Below are 12,215 nucleotides of genomic sequence, written 5' to 3'. Positions count from 1 at the left end.
TGAAGGGTTAATACACACTGTGCTGCTCTCTGTGCTAGTGAAGGGTTAATACACAATGTGCTGCTCTCTGTGCTAGTGAAGGGTTAATACACACAGTGCTGCTCTCTGTGCTAGTGAAGGGTTAATACACACTGTGCTGCTCTCTGTGCTAGTGAATGGGTTAATATACACTGTGCTGCTTTCTGTGCTAGTGAATGGGTTAATACACACTCTGCTGCTCTCTGTGCTAGTGAATGGGTTAATAGGGATGTACTAAAAGGAATGACAAGGGTGAATGACAAAATGGAATGCCCATAGACTTTAATGGGATGTAAAATTAAAAGTGTTGAAGCAACAAAACTATGATACATATCAACTAGATATTTACCAGATATGTTCCCCAGGTACAGTAGCATATTCTGAAAGTGAGATTACATCAGATTATAGCTGCTTTCTATGGAATGACAAGGGTGAATTACAAAATGGAATGCCCATAGACTATAATGGGGTTACATTTAAAAGTGCTATAGAAACTAAACTATGAGACATATCAAATAGATATTTACCAGATATGTTCCCCAGGTACAGTAACATATTCTGAAAGTGAGATTACAGCTGCTTTCTATGGAATGACAAGGGTGAATGACAAAATGGAATGCCCATAGACTTTCATGGGATGTAAAATTAAAAGTGTTGAAGCAACAAAACTATGAGACATATCAAATAGATATTTACCAGATATGTTCCCCAGGTACAGTAGCATATTCTGAAAGTGAGATTACAGCTGCTTTCTATGGAATTACAAGGGTGAATGACAAAATGGAATGCCCATAGACTTTAATAGGATTACATTTAAAAGTGCTAAACCAACAAAACTATGAGACATATCAACTAGATGTTTACCAGATATGTTCCCCAGGTACAGTATCATATTCTGAAAGTGAGATTACATCAGATTATAGCTGCTTTCTATGGAATGACAAGGGTGAATGACAAGATAGAATGCCCATAGACTATAATAGGGTTACATTCAAAAGTAATATAGAAACTAAAATATGAGACATATCAAATAGATATTTACCAGATATGTTCCCCAGGTATAGAAGCATATTCTGAAAGCCATATTACGTGAGATTATAGCTGCTTTCTATGGAATGACAAGGGTGAATGACAAAATGGAATGCCCATAGACTTTAATGGGATGTAAAATTAAAAGTGTTGAAGCAACAAAACTATGAGACATATCGACTAGATATTTACCAGATATGTTCCACTGGTACAGTAGCATGATCTGAAAATTAGATTATGTGAGATTATAGCTGCTTTCTATGGAATGACAAGAGTGAATGACAAAATGGGATTAAATTTAAAAGTGCTATAGAAACTAAAATATGAGACATATCAGATATTTACCAGTTATGTTCCCCAGGTACAGTAGCATATTCTGAAAGTGAGATTACGTCAGATTATAGCTGCTTTCTATGGAATTACAAGGGTGAATGACATAATGGAATGCCCATAGACTATAATGGGATTACATTTAAAATAGCTATAGAAACTAAACTGAGACATATCAAATAGATATTTACCAGATATGTTCCCCAGGTACAGTAGCATATTCTGAAAGTGAGATTATGTGCGATTATAGCTGCTTTCTATGGAATGACAAGGGTGAATGACATAATGGAATGCCCATAGACTATAATGGGATGTAAAATTAAAAGCGTTGAAGCAACAAAACTATGAGACATATCAAATAGATATTTAGCAGATATGTTCCCCAGAACCAGTAACATATTATGAAAGTGAGATTACATAAGATTATAGCTGCTTTCTATGGAATGACAAGAGTGAATGACAAAATGGAATGCCCATAGACTATAATGGGATTACATTTAAAAGTACTATAGAAACTAAACTATGAGACATATCAAATAGATATTTACCAGATATGTTCCCCAGGTACAGTAGCATATTCTGAAAGTGAGATTCAGAGGGGGATTATAGCTGCTTTCTATGGAATGACAAGGGTGAATGACAAAATGGAATGCCCATAGACTATAATGGGATTTCATTTAAAAGTGCTATAGCAACAAAACTATGAGACATATCAACTAGATATTGACCAGATATGTTCCCCAGGTACAGTAGCATATTCTGAAAGTGAGATTACGTCAGATTATAGCTGCTTTCTATGGAATTACAAGGGTGAATGACATAATGGAATGCCCATAGACTATAATGGGATTACATTTAAAATAGCTATAGAAACTAAACTATGAGACATATCAAATAGATATTTACCAGATTTGTTCCCCAGGTACAGTAGCATATTCTGAAAGTGAGATTACTTGCGATTATAGCTGCTTTCTATGGATTGACATGAGTGAATGACAAAATGGAATGCCCATAGACTATAACGGGATTACATTTAAAAGTGCTATAGCAACAAAAATATCAGACATATCAAATAGATATTTACCAGATATGTTCCACAGGTACAGTAGCATATTCTGAAAATTAGATTATGTGAGATTATAGCTGGTTTCTATGGAATGACAAGGGTGAATGACATAATGGAATGCCCAAAGACTTTAATGGGATTACATTTAAAAGTGATATAGAAGTTAAAATATTAGACATATCAACTAGATATTTACCAGATATGTTCCCCATGTACAGTAGCATATTCTGAAAGTGAGATTACTTCAGATTATAGCTGCTTTCTATGGAATGACAAGGGTGAATGACAAAATGGAATGCCCATAGACTTTAATAGGATTACATTTAAAAGTGCTATAACATCAAAACTATGAGACATATCAAGTACATATATAAGAGATATGTTCCCCAGGTACAGTAGCATATTCTGAAAGTGAGATTACACAAGGTAATAGCTGCTTTCTATGGAATGACAAATAGCAACATAAGTATAAGATATATCTATAAAATATTTACCAGATATGTTCCCCAGGTACAGTAGCATATTCTGAAAGTGAGAATATGTGAGATTATAGCTGCTTTATATGGAATGACAAGGGTTAATGAGAAAATGGAATGCCTATATACTTTAATGGGATGTAAAGTTTAAAGTGATATAGCAACAATTCTATGAGACATATCAAATAGATATTTACCAGATATGTTCCCCAGATACAGTAGCATATTCTGAAAGTGAGATAACGTGAGATTATTGCGGCTTTCTATGAAATGACAAGTGTGAATGACTAAATGGAATGCCCCTAGTCTTTAATAGGATGTAATGTTTCAAATGCTATAGCAGCAAAACTATGACACATATTACATAGATATTATTATTATTTATTATTATTATCGGTTATTTGTAGAGCGCCAACAGATTCCGCAGCGCTATTAACAAAGACGGAGTACAACAAAACAATTATAGGGATCAAATGGGTAGAGGGCCCTGCCAAGAGTTTCACTGTTGTAGTTAGCTCTTAAGAAGGTGATCTATAAACAGCTGGACTCTTAGGCTTACATGCTAAGGGGGTTCAGGGGATAGCAATGGAGGAGAGGAACTGGTATAAAGAAAGTTTAGCGTAGGTTGTATGCATCCCTGAACAGTAGAGTCTTTAGGGAGCACTTGAAGCTTTTAAAACTAGAAGAGAGTCTTGTGGAGAGAGGCAGAGAGTTCCACAAGATGGGAGCCAGTCTGGAGAAGTCCTGTAAACGGGAGTGTGATGAGGTGACAATAGAGGAGGAGAGTAGGAGGTCGTGAGCAGAGCGAAGGGGATGGAGAGAGAGTATTTGGAGACAAGGTCTGAGATATAGGGGGGAGCAGTGCAGTTGATAGCTTTGTATGTCATAGTGAAAATTTTGTGTTTAATCCAGGAGGCAAGAGGAAGTCAGTGATGGGATTGGCAGAGAGGTGAAGTAGATGAAGAGCGATGTGTAAGGAAGATGAGCCTGGCTGAGGCATTCATTATGGATTTCAAAAAGAGTTAGGCGGCAGCTAGGGAGACCAGAGAGGACAGAATTGCAGTAGTCGAGGCGGGAAAGGATGAGAGAGTGGATTAAAATCTTAGTTGTGTCTTGTGTAAGGAAATGTCTAATTTTAGAGATGTTTTTAAGGTTGGGGCGGCAGGATTTAGCCAATGACTGAATGTGAGTAGTGAAAGAAAGATCGGAGTCAAGTGCGACCACAAGACAGCAGGCATGCAGGGTAGGTGTCTTATCGTATTGTTTCTCCACTGTACTGTTATCCTTGTACCCATGGGCAGCGCTGCGGAATCTGTCAGCGCTTTATAAATAAAGAATAATAATAATAATAGGGGTAATGATGGACCTGTCGACAGTTAGAGGGATTAGGGGTGGAGATTTTGGAAGAAGGGGTGAAAATAAGGACCACAGTTTTGGAGGGATTTAGTTTGAGGTAGTGAGAGGACTTCGGGTTAGCAAGGAAAGAGATAGGTCTGGTGCAGAGAAGTAGATTTGGGTGTCGTCGGCATACAAATGATATTGGAACCCGTGGGACTTAGGGAACCTAATGATGACGTGTAGATTGAGAAGAGAAGGGGACCGAGAATGGAGCCTTGCAGTACACCAACAGAAAGTGGTAATGGGGCAGAGGAAGCCCCAGAGAAGGCGACAATAAAGTTACGGTTAGACAGGTAGGAAGAGAACTACGAGAGGGCTGTGTCACAAATGCTGAAGGATTGGAGGGTTTGGAGCAAAAGAGGGTGGACAAAAGCTACGGACAGATCAAGGAGGATAAGCAAAGAGAAGTGGCCTTTTGATTTTGCAGTAAATAGGTCGATGGTAACCTTAACGATTGCTGTAACAATTGTTTGATTGCTCTGTGGAGTGATGGGGACGAAATCCAGATTGCAGTGGGTCAAGGAGGGAGTTTAATGTAAAGAAATGGGATAGGTGTGCATATACTAGCTTTTCGAGAAGCTTTGAGACAAGATGGACTAGGGAAATAGGGCATTAGTTGGATGGGGAGGTTGGATCGAGAGAAGGTTTTCTGAGGAGAGGTGTGACCAGTGCATGTTTCAGAGATGAGGTAAATATACCGAGTGAGAGGTTGAAAACGTGTGTTAGTATAGGGGTAAGGGTAGAAGAGAGGGAGCGGAGTAGCTGTGAGGAGATAGGGTCAAGGGGACAGGTAGTGAGGTGAAAGCACAGTTTAAGTGCAGAGACTTCTTCCTCAGTTACAGGGGAGAAAGAGCTACATTTATGGCTATGTAAGTTGTGGTTGATTGCAAGCATTTGAGGAGGTGAGAGAATGGAAGTATGTTGAGAGCTGATTTAGTTTCTAATGGAGTTGATTTGCTATTGAAGTAGCTGGTAAATTCTTGAGCTGACAGAGAAGTTGTATTAGGAGGTGGGGGTGGGCGGAGAAGAGTATTGAATGTGGAGAACAGACATTTTGGGTTTGAAGAAAGTAAAGATAAGAGTAGAGAAGTAATGTTGCTTATAGTGATTAATGGCAGAATAGTAGGAGTTCAAGATGAACTTGTAGTGAGCTGAACTCTGAGATTTTCTCCAGTGCTACTTAGCAGTATGGGAACATCTGCATAGGTACCATGTCAAAGGAGTATGTCAGGGCTGAGGATGAGTGTGTGATTTCCAGCTATGGTAAGAGAGATTGTCAAGGACCGATGTAAGGGTGGAATTATAGTGGCAGATAGATTGATCAGGGCAGGAAAAGGAGGAGATGGATGAGAGGAGAGGTTTGAGGGAATTAACAGGCTGTTGCTGATCTAAAACATAATGCTTCTGTGAAGTTTGGTGTGAGGAGTAGACGGAGGGAGAGTTGTAGGGAGGGAGGTGATGTTGCAAGTGAGGAGATGATGGTCAGTCAAGGGAGTGACCACCTTTATGAGTGGGAGAGTCAGTCCATTGTGACAAAAAAGAATGAGGGCAGGGGTGTCTGAGGAAATAAGGTAACCAGGCAGCCAAGTGATCTAGAAATTGAGTTGAGTAGCCAGAGGGTCGGTATATGACTGCAACACGTATAGAGAGAATAAGCAAATCATGTGGTTTTCGAATGAGGAAAATGTGAGGGAAGAGATTGGTTGAATTTGTTGAAAGGTGAAACGAGGGGAAAGTAAAATACCTACACTACCTCCTTGTCTATTACCAGACCTAGAAGTGTGGCTGAAGTGGAGACACCCATGTTACAGAGCAGCAGTGGATGCTGTGTCTAAGGGAGAGAGCCAGGTTTCTGTTAAAGCCAGAAGGTTGAGCGAGCGGGAGATAAAGAGGTCATGGATAGAAGTGAGCTTGTTGCAAACAGAGGGAGATTTCCAGAGTGCAAAAGTGAAGTGGTTAGTGGCTTTAGATACAAGAAAAATGTGAGTAAGGTTACCAGAGTTTTGTTTTCTGAGTCTATGGAAGGGTAGCTTAAAGAACAAAAAAAGCGGTGCTACGGGATATAGATAAAAAGTCAGGATACACTTTATTTGTCAATTCCACAGCATGGTGAGATAAAACAAAACACTTGCAAGTGTGTAATAAGAGCTTGACGCGTTTCGGCTTACGCCGTCATCAGAAGCCTCTATGGAAGGGTACACATGGATGTGCATGGCTAGGAAGTTGCTGGGGACCAGGATTAGGGGAGATGTCACCAGCAGCTAGTATAAGATAGTATAAGTTATAATAGTGAGGTTATTTTGTATAATTTCTTAGTGAGGTAGATTGCATGATGTAGACGTAGGCGTTCTGTGGGAGTTAACTGGGCATTCCAGTTGAGTTTAGGGAAGACATGCAGTAGGTGTAGGCGGTCTGCGGGAGTTAGCCGGGCAATCCAGGGGAGTATAGCGAAGTCATGCCGTAGGTGTAGACGGTATTAGGGAGTTAGCTGGGCATTCAAGGGGAGTATAGTGAAGACATGACGTATCTATAGGCCTTCTGTGGCAGTTAGCAAAGCGTTCAAGGGGATTCATCTGCACTTTGATTGGGATACATCACCAGCAGTGAACATATTCCAATCTCTGAAATCATGAAGGTTTATTTTGGATTTGACTGTCTCTTTAAACAACTTTCCAATTCACTTTTATCAATTTTGCTTTGTTCTCTTGTTATTCTTTGTTCAAAGCTAAAAGTAGGTAGGCACATATGCTAATTTCTAAGTCCTTGAAGGGCCCTCTTATTTTAGTGCATATTGACAGTTTTTTCATAGTTACATACTGCTAGTTCATGTGTGCCAAATAGATAACTCCTGTGGAGTTATTTATGAGTCAGCACTGATTAGCTAAAATTCAAGTCTGTCAAAATAATTTAAATAAGGGGGAAGCCTGCAGAATCTTAGATACAAGGTAATCAAAGAGATAAGACGTTTAATAATATAAAAGTGTCGGTTATGCAAAACTGGGGAATGGGTAATAAATGGAGTACTGTATCGATCTTTTTAAACAATACAAATTCAGGAGTAGACTGTCCCTTTAAGCCCTTAATGACAGCAAAAATACCTAATTTAGAAGCATATGTCTCTCATTTCAGCGGGAACACAATGCAATTTCTGCGTGCCTCAGGCAATGACAGCCACCATCAGTCACTTATGTTGGGCATCCTATTTTGTCATTCACTCTTATGAATCCATACAAAGCAGCAACAATACCACATAATCTTACTTTTATATTATTATACTTTACCTGGTACAGATATTTGGTAAAAGTCTACTTGATGTGTTTCATAGTTTTGTTGCTATAACACTTTTAAGTTTAAAACCCTTTAAAGTCTATGGGTATTCCATTTTTTCTTTCACCCTTGTCATTCCATAGAAAGATGCTATAATCTGAAGTAATCTCACTTTCAGAATATGCTACTGTACCTGGGGAACATATCTGCTAAATATCTATTTGATATGTATCATAGTTTAGTTTCTATAGCACTTTTAAATTTAATCCCATTATAGTCTATGGGCATTCCATTATGTCATTCACCCTTGTCATTCCATAGAAAGCAGCTATAATCTGATGTAATCTCACTTTCAGAATATGTTACTGTACATGGGGAACAAATCTGGTAAATATCTAGTTGATATGTATCATAGTTTTGTTGCTTCAACACTTTTAATTTTACATCCCATGAAAGTCTATGGGCATTCCATTTTGTCATTCACCCTTGTCATTCCATAGAAAGCAGCTATAATCTGAAGTAATCTCACTTTCAGAATATGCTACTGTACCTGGGGAACATATCTGGTAAATATCTAGTTGATATGTATCATAGTTTAGTTTCTATAGCACTTTTAAATTTAATCCCATTATAGTCTATGGGCATTCCATTTTGTCATTCACCCTTGTCATTCCTTTTAGTACATCCCGGTTAATACACACTGTGCTGCTCTCTGTGCTAGTGAAGGGTTAATACACACTGTGCTGCTCTCTGTGCTAGTGAAGGGTTAATACACACTGTGCAGCTCTGGGCTAGTGAAGGGTTAATGCACACTGTGCTACACACTGTGCTGCTCTCTGTGCTAGTGAAGGGTTAATACACACTGTGCTGCTCTCTGTGCTAGTGAAGGGTTAATACACACTGTGCTGCTCTCTGTGCTAGTGAAGGGTTAATACACACTGTGCTGCTCTCTGTGCTAGTGAAGGGTTAATACACACTGTGCTGCTCTCTGTGCTAGTGAAGGGTTAATACACACTGTGCTGCTCTCTGTGCTAGTGAAGGGTTAATACACACTGTGCTGCTCTCTGTGCTAGTGAATGGGTTAATACACACTGTACTGCTCTCTGTGCTAGTGAATGGGTTAATGCACACTGTACTGCTCTCTGTGCTAGTGAATGGGTTAATACACACTGTACTGCTCTCTGTGCTAGTGAATGGGTTAATACACACTGTGCTGCTCTCTGTGCTAGTGAATGGGTTAATACACACTGTGCTGCTCTCTGTGCTAGTGAATGATTAATACACACTGTGCTGCTCTCTGTGCTAGTGAATGGGTTAATACACACTGCTGCTCTCTGTGCTAGTGAAGGGTTATTACACAATGTGCTGCTCTCTGTGCTATTGAATGGGTTAATACACACTGTGCTGTTCTCTGTGCTAGTGAAGGGTTAATACACACTACTGCTCTCTGTGCTAGTGAAGGGTTAATACACACTGTGCTGCTCTCTGTGCTAGTGAAGGGTTAATACACACTGTGCTGCTCTCTGTGCTAGTGAAGGGTTAATACACACTGTGCTGCTCTCTGTGCTAGTGAAGGGTTAATACACACTGCTGCTCTCTGTGCTAGTGAATGGGTTAATACACACTGTACTGCTCTCTGTGCTAGTGAATGGGTTAATACACACTGTGCTGCTCTCTGTGCTAGTGAAGGGTTAATACACACTGTGCAGCTCTGTGCTAGTGAAGGGTTAATACACACTGTGCTACACACTGTGCTGCTCTCTGTGCTAGTGAAGGGTTAATACACACTGTGCTGCTCTCTGTGCTAGTGAATGGGTTAATACACACTGTGCTGTTCTCTGTGCTAGTGAAGGGTTAATACACACTACTGCTCTCTGTGCTAGTGAAGGGTTAATACACACTGTGCTGCTCTCTGTGCTAGTGAAGGGTTAATACACACTGTGCTGCTCTCTGTGCTAGTGAAGGGTTAATACACACTGTGCTGCTCTCTGTGCTAGTGAAGGGTTAATACACACTGCTGCTCTCTGTGCTAGTGAATGGGTTAATACACACTGTACTGCTCTCTGTGCTATTGAATGGGTTAATGCACACTGTACTGCTCTCTGTGCTAGTGAATGGGTTAATACACACTGTACTGCTCTCTGTGCTAGTGAATGGGTTAATACACACTGTGCTGCTCTCTGTGCTAGTGAAGAGTTAATACACACTGTGCTGCTCTCTGTGCTAGTGAATGATTAATACACACTGTGCTGCTCTCTGTGCTAGTGAATGATTAATACACACTGTGCTGCTCTCTGTGCTAGTGAATGGGTTAATACACACTGTGCTGCTCTCTGTGCTAGTGAAGGGTTATTACACAATGTGCTGCTCTCTGTGCTATTGAATGGGTTAATACACACTGTGCTGCTCTCTGTGCTAGTGAAGGGTTAATACACACTGCGCTGTTCTCTGTGCTAGTGAATGGGTTAATACACTCTGTGCCATTGAAGGGTTAATGCACACTGTGCTGATCTCTGTGCTAGTGAAGGGTTAATACATACTGTGTAGCTCTCTGTGCTAGTGAAGGGTTAATGCACACTGTGCTGCTCTCTGTGCTAGTGAATGGGTTAATACACTCTGTGCCAGTGAAGGGTTAATACATACTGTGTAGCTCTCTGTTCCAGTGAAGGGTTAATACACACTGTGCCCCCAAAGCGAACCTTATCATCCCTGCTTTATCTAGGGGCACCCGGTCACTAGCGCAGAGGGGCGCCCAGGAACTAATAAACCCACATAGTTTGCCTTATTTGTAGGAGCCAATCTGACCTTGTTACTGAGTAGACAAAGGGTTGCTATATTAGTTTGTTAGCAACACTTGTATTGTTTTACATGATCTTATCACCCCTGCTCAGACTAACTAGGGGCAGATATGTAGCAGGGTGAGTTTTAAAGGGACATTAAACCTAATGTATATTAATTTCATTATTCAGTGTTACACTAGATACAGAACTGCACAATGTTACTTATAGTATTATGTATGGGGACTGAGGCTGTGACAGAAATATCTTGTGTAACATTACACTATAGTGGTTGGGATGTGTGTGGTCTGACATTGTGCAGTTCTGTATCTAGCACTAAAGACACCAGTACATGCATTGCATTTTATTTTCTATTGATGTGCAAGGTGTTTGCACTTGGCGCTACCAGTGTGTGAATTCTGACGTTTGCATTAATTACTGGCAATATTATAAAGCTCCCCCCATGGTGTCTGGCTCATGCCATTTGTATAGCTGCAAGTATTGTGTGTTACGTGACATGGCTGCTTTGTAGGGAGGAACCGTATGGCAGAGTAATTGTGAGGGGGGATCATGCAGTGAAAGTCAGGTTAGAAGTCAAGGGAGGATTCAGAGGTGCTTGCACTTGGTGCTGTGAGACTAAACTCTTAAATACAATGCGCTTGCGCAAAAGAACGTACTCGAGCTTGCTCGACATGGGGCAGTTATTTTTAGCAGTGCATTCATTTAGGATGATGTCAGGGAAAGGAAGGGTCTGGCGGCCATTTCAAATCAGCCGGAGGATGAAAAGTAAGTGATTTTGAACATAAAACATATGTGCATTAAAGTGAATGTCAAGTCACGGTCACCCCTCTTCCTCATCTTGTTAATTAACGAAAATAAACGTTAGTTTAAGTCATCAATTTTTTTATAATTTAAAAATAAACCATAATCGAAGGATTTATAACCCTACTTTGCTTACTTTCTTCCTCCGCCCGCCATCTTGTCCCTCGTATCTAATTTGATTGACATTGCCTTTTAATGAATTATAGCTCATACCCCGTGGCGTCCAGCCCCTTTTTGCACACGTAACGCGATCCAACTGCGCAAGCGTTCCCTAACAAATCGTCATTGACAATCCATGCTCGTTCACGTGTAGCGCATGCGCAAACAGTTCCTAACACCTAACGCATGCGCAATGTCTACCTGTCAACCGCGATCCCCCGCCACAATCCCTAATAAAGTGTTTAACCCCTAAACCGCCGCTCCCGGACCCCGCCGCCACCTACAATAAAAGTATAACCCCCTAATGTGATCGCCCTACACCGTCGCCAGCTATATTACATACCCCCTAATGTGAGCTCCTACCCCACCGCCATCTACACTATCTACCCCCTAATGTGAGCCCCTTACACCGCCGCCAGCTACATTAAACTACCCACTATTGTGAGCCCCTACCCCGCCGCCATCTACCTTACCTACCCCGCCGCCATCTACCTTACCTACCCCCTAAAGTGAGCCCCTTACACAGCCGCCATCTACCTTACCTACCCCGCCGCCATCTACCTTACCTACCCCGCCGCCATCTACCTTACCTACCCCGCCGCCATCTACCTTACCTACCCCGCCGCCATCTACCTTACCTACCCCGCCGCCATCTACCTTACCTACCCACTAAAGTGAGCCCCTTACACCGCCGCCATCTACCTTACCTACCCCGCCGCCATCTACCTTACCTACCCCGCCGCCATCTACCTTACCTACCCCCTAAAGTGAGCCCCTTACACCGCCGCCATCTACCTTACCTACCCCGCCGCCATCTACCTTACCTACCCCGCCGCCATCTACCTTACCTACCCCCTAAAGTGAGCCCCTTAC

The sequence above is a fragment of the Bombina bombina genome, chromosome 5 (assembly GCF_027579735.1).
Source record: "Bombina bombina isolate aBomBom1 chromosome 5, aBomBom1.pri, whole genome shotgun sequence".
Lineage (NCBI taxonomy): Eukaryota > Metazoa > Chordata > Amphibia > Anura > Bombinatoridae > Bombina > Bombina bombina.
Note: the sequence above shows the minus strand (reverse complement) of the source record.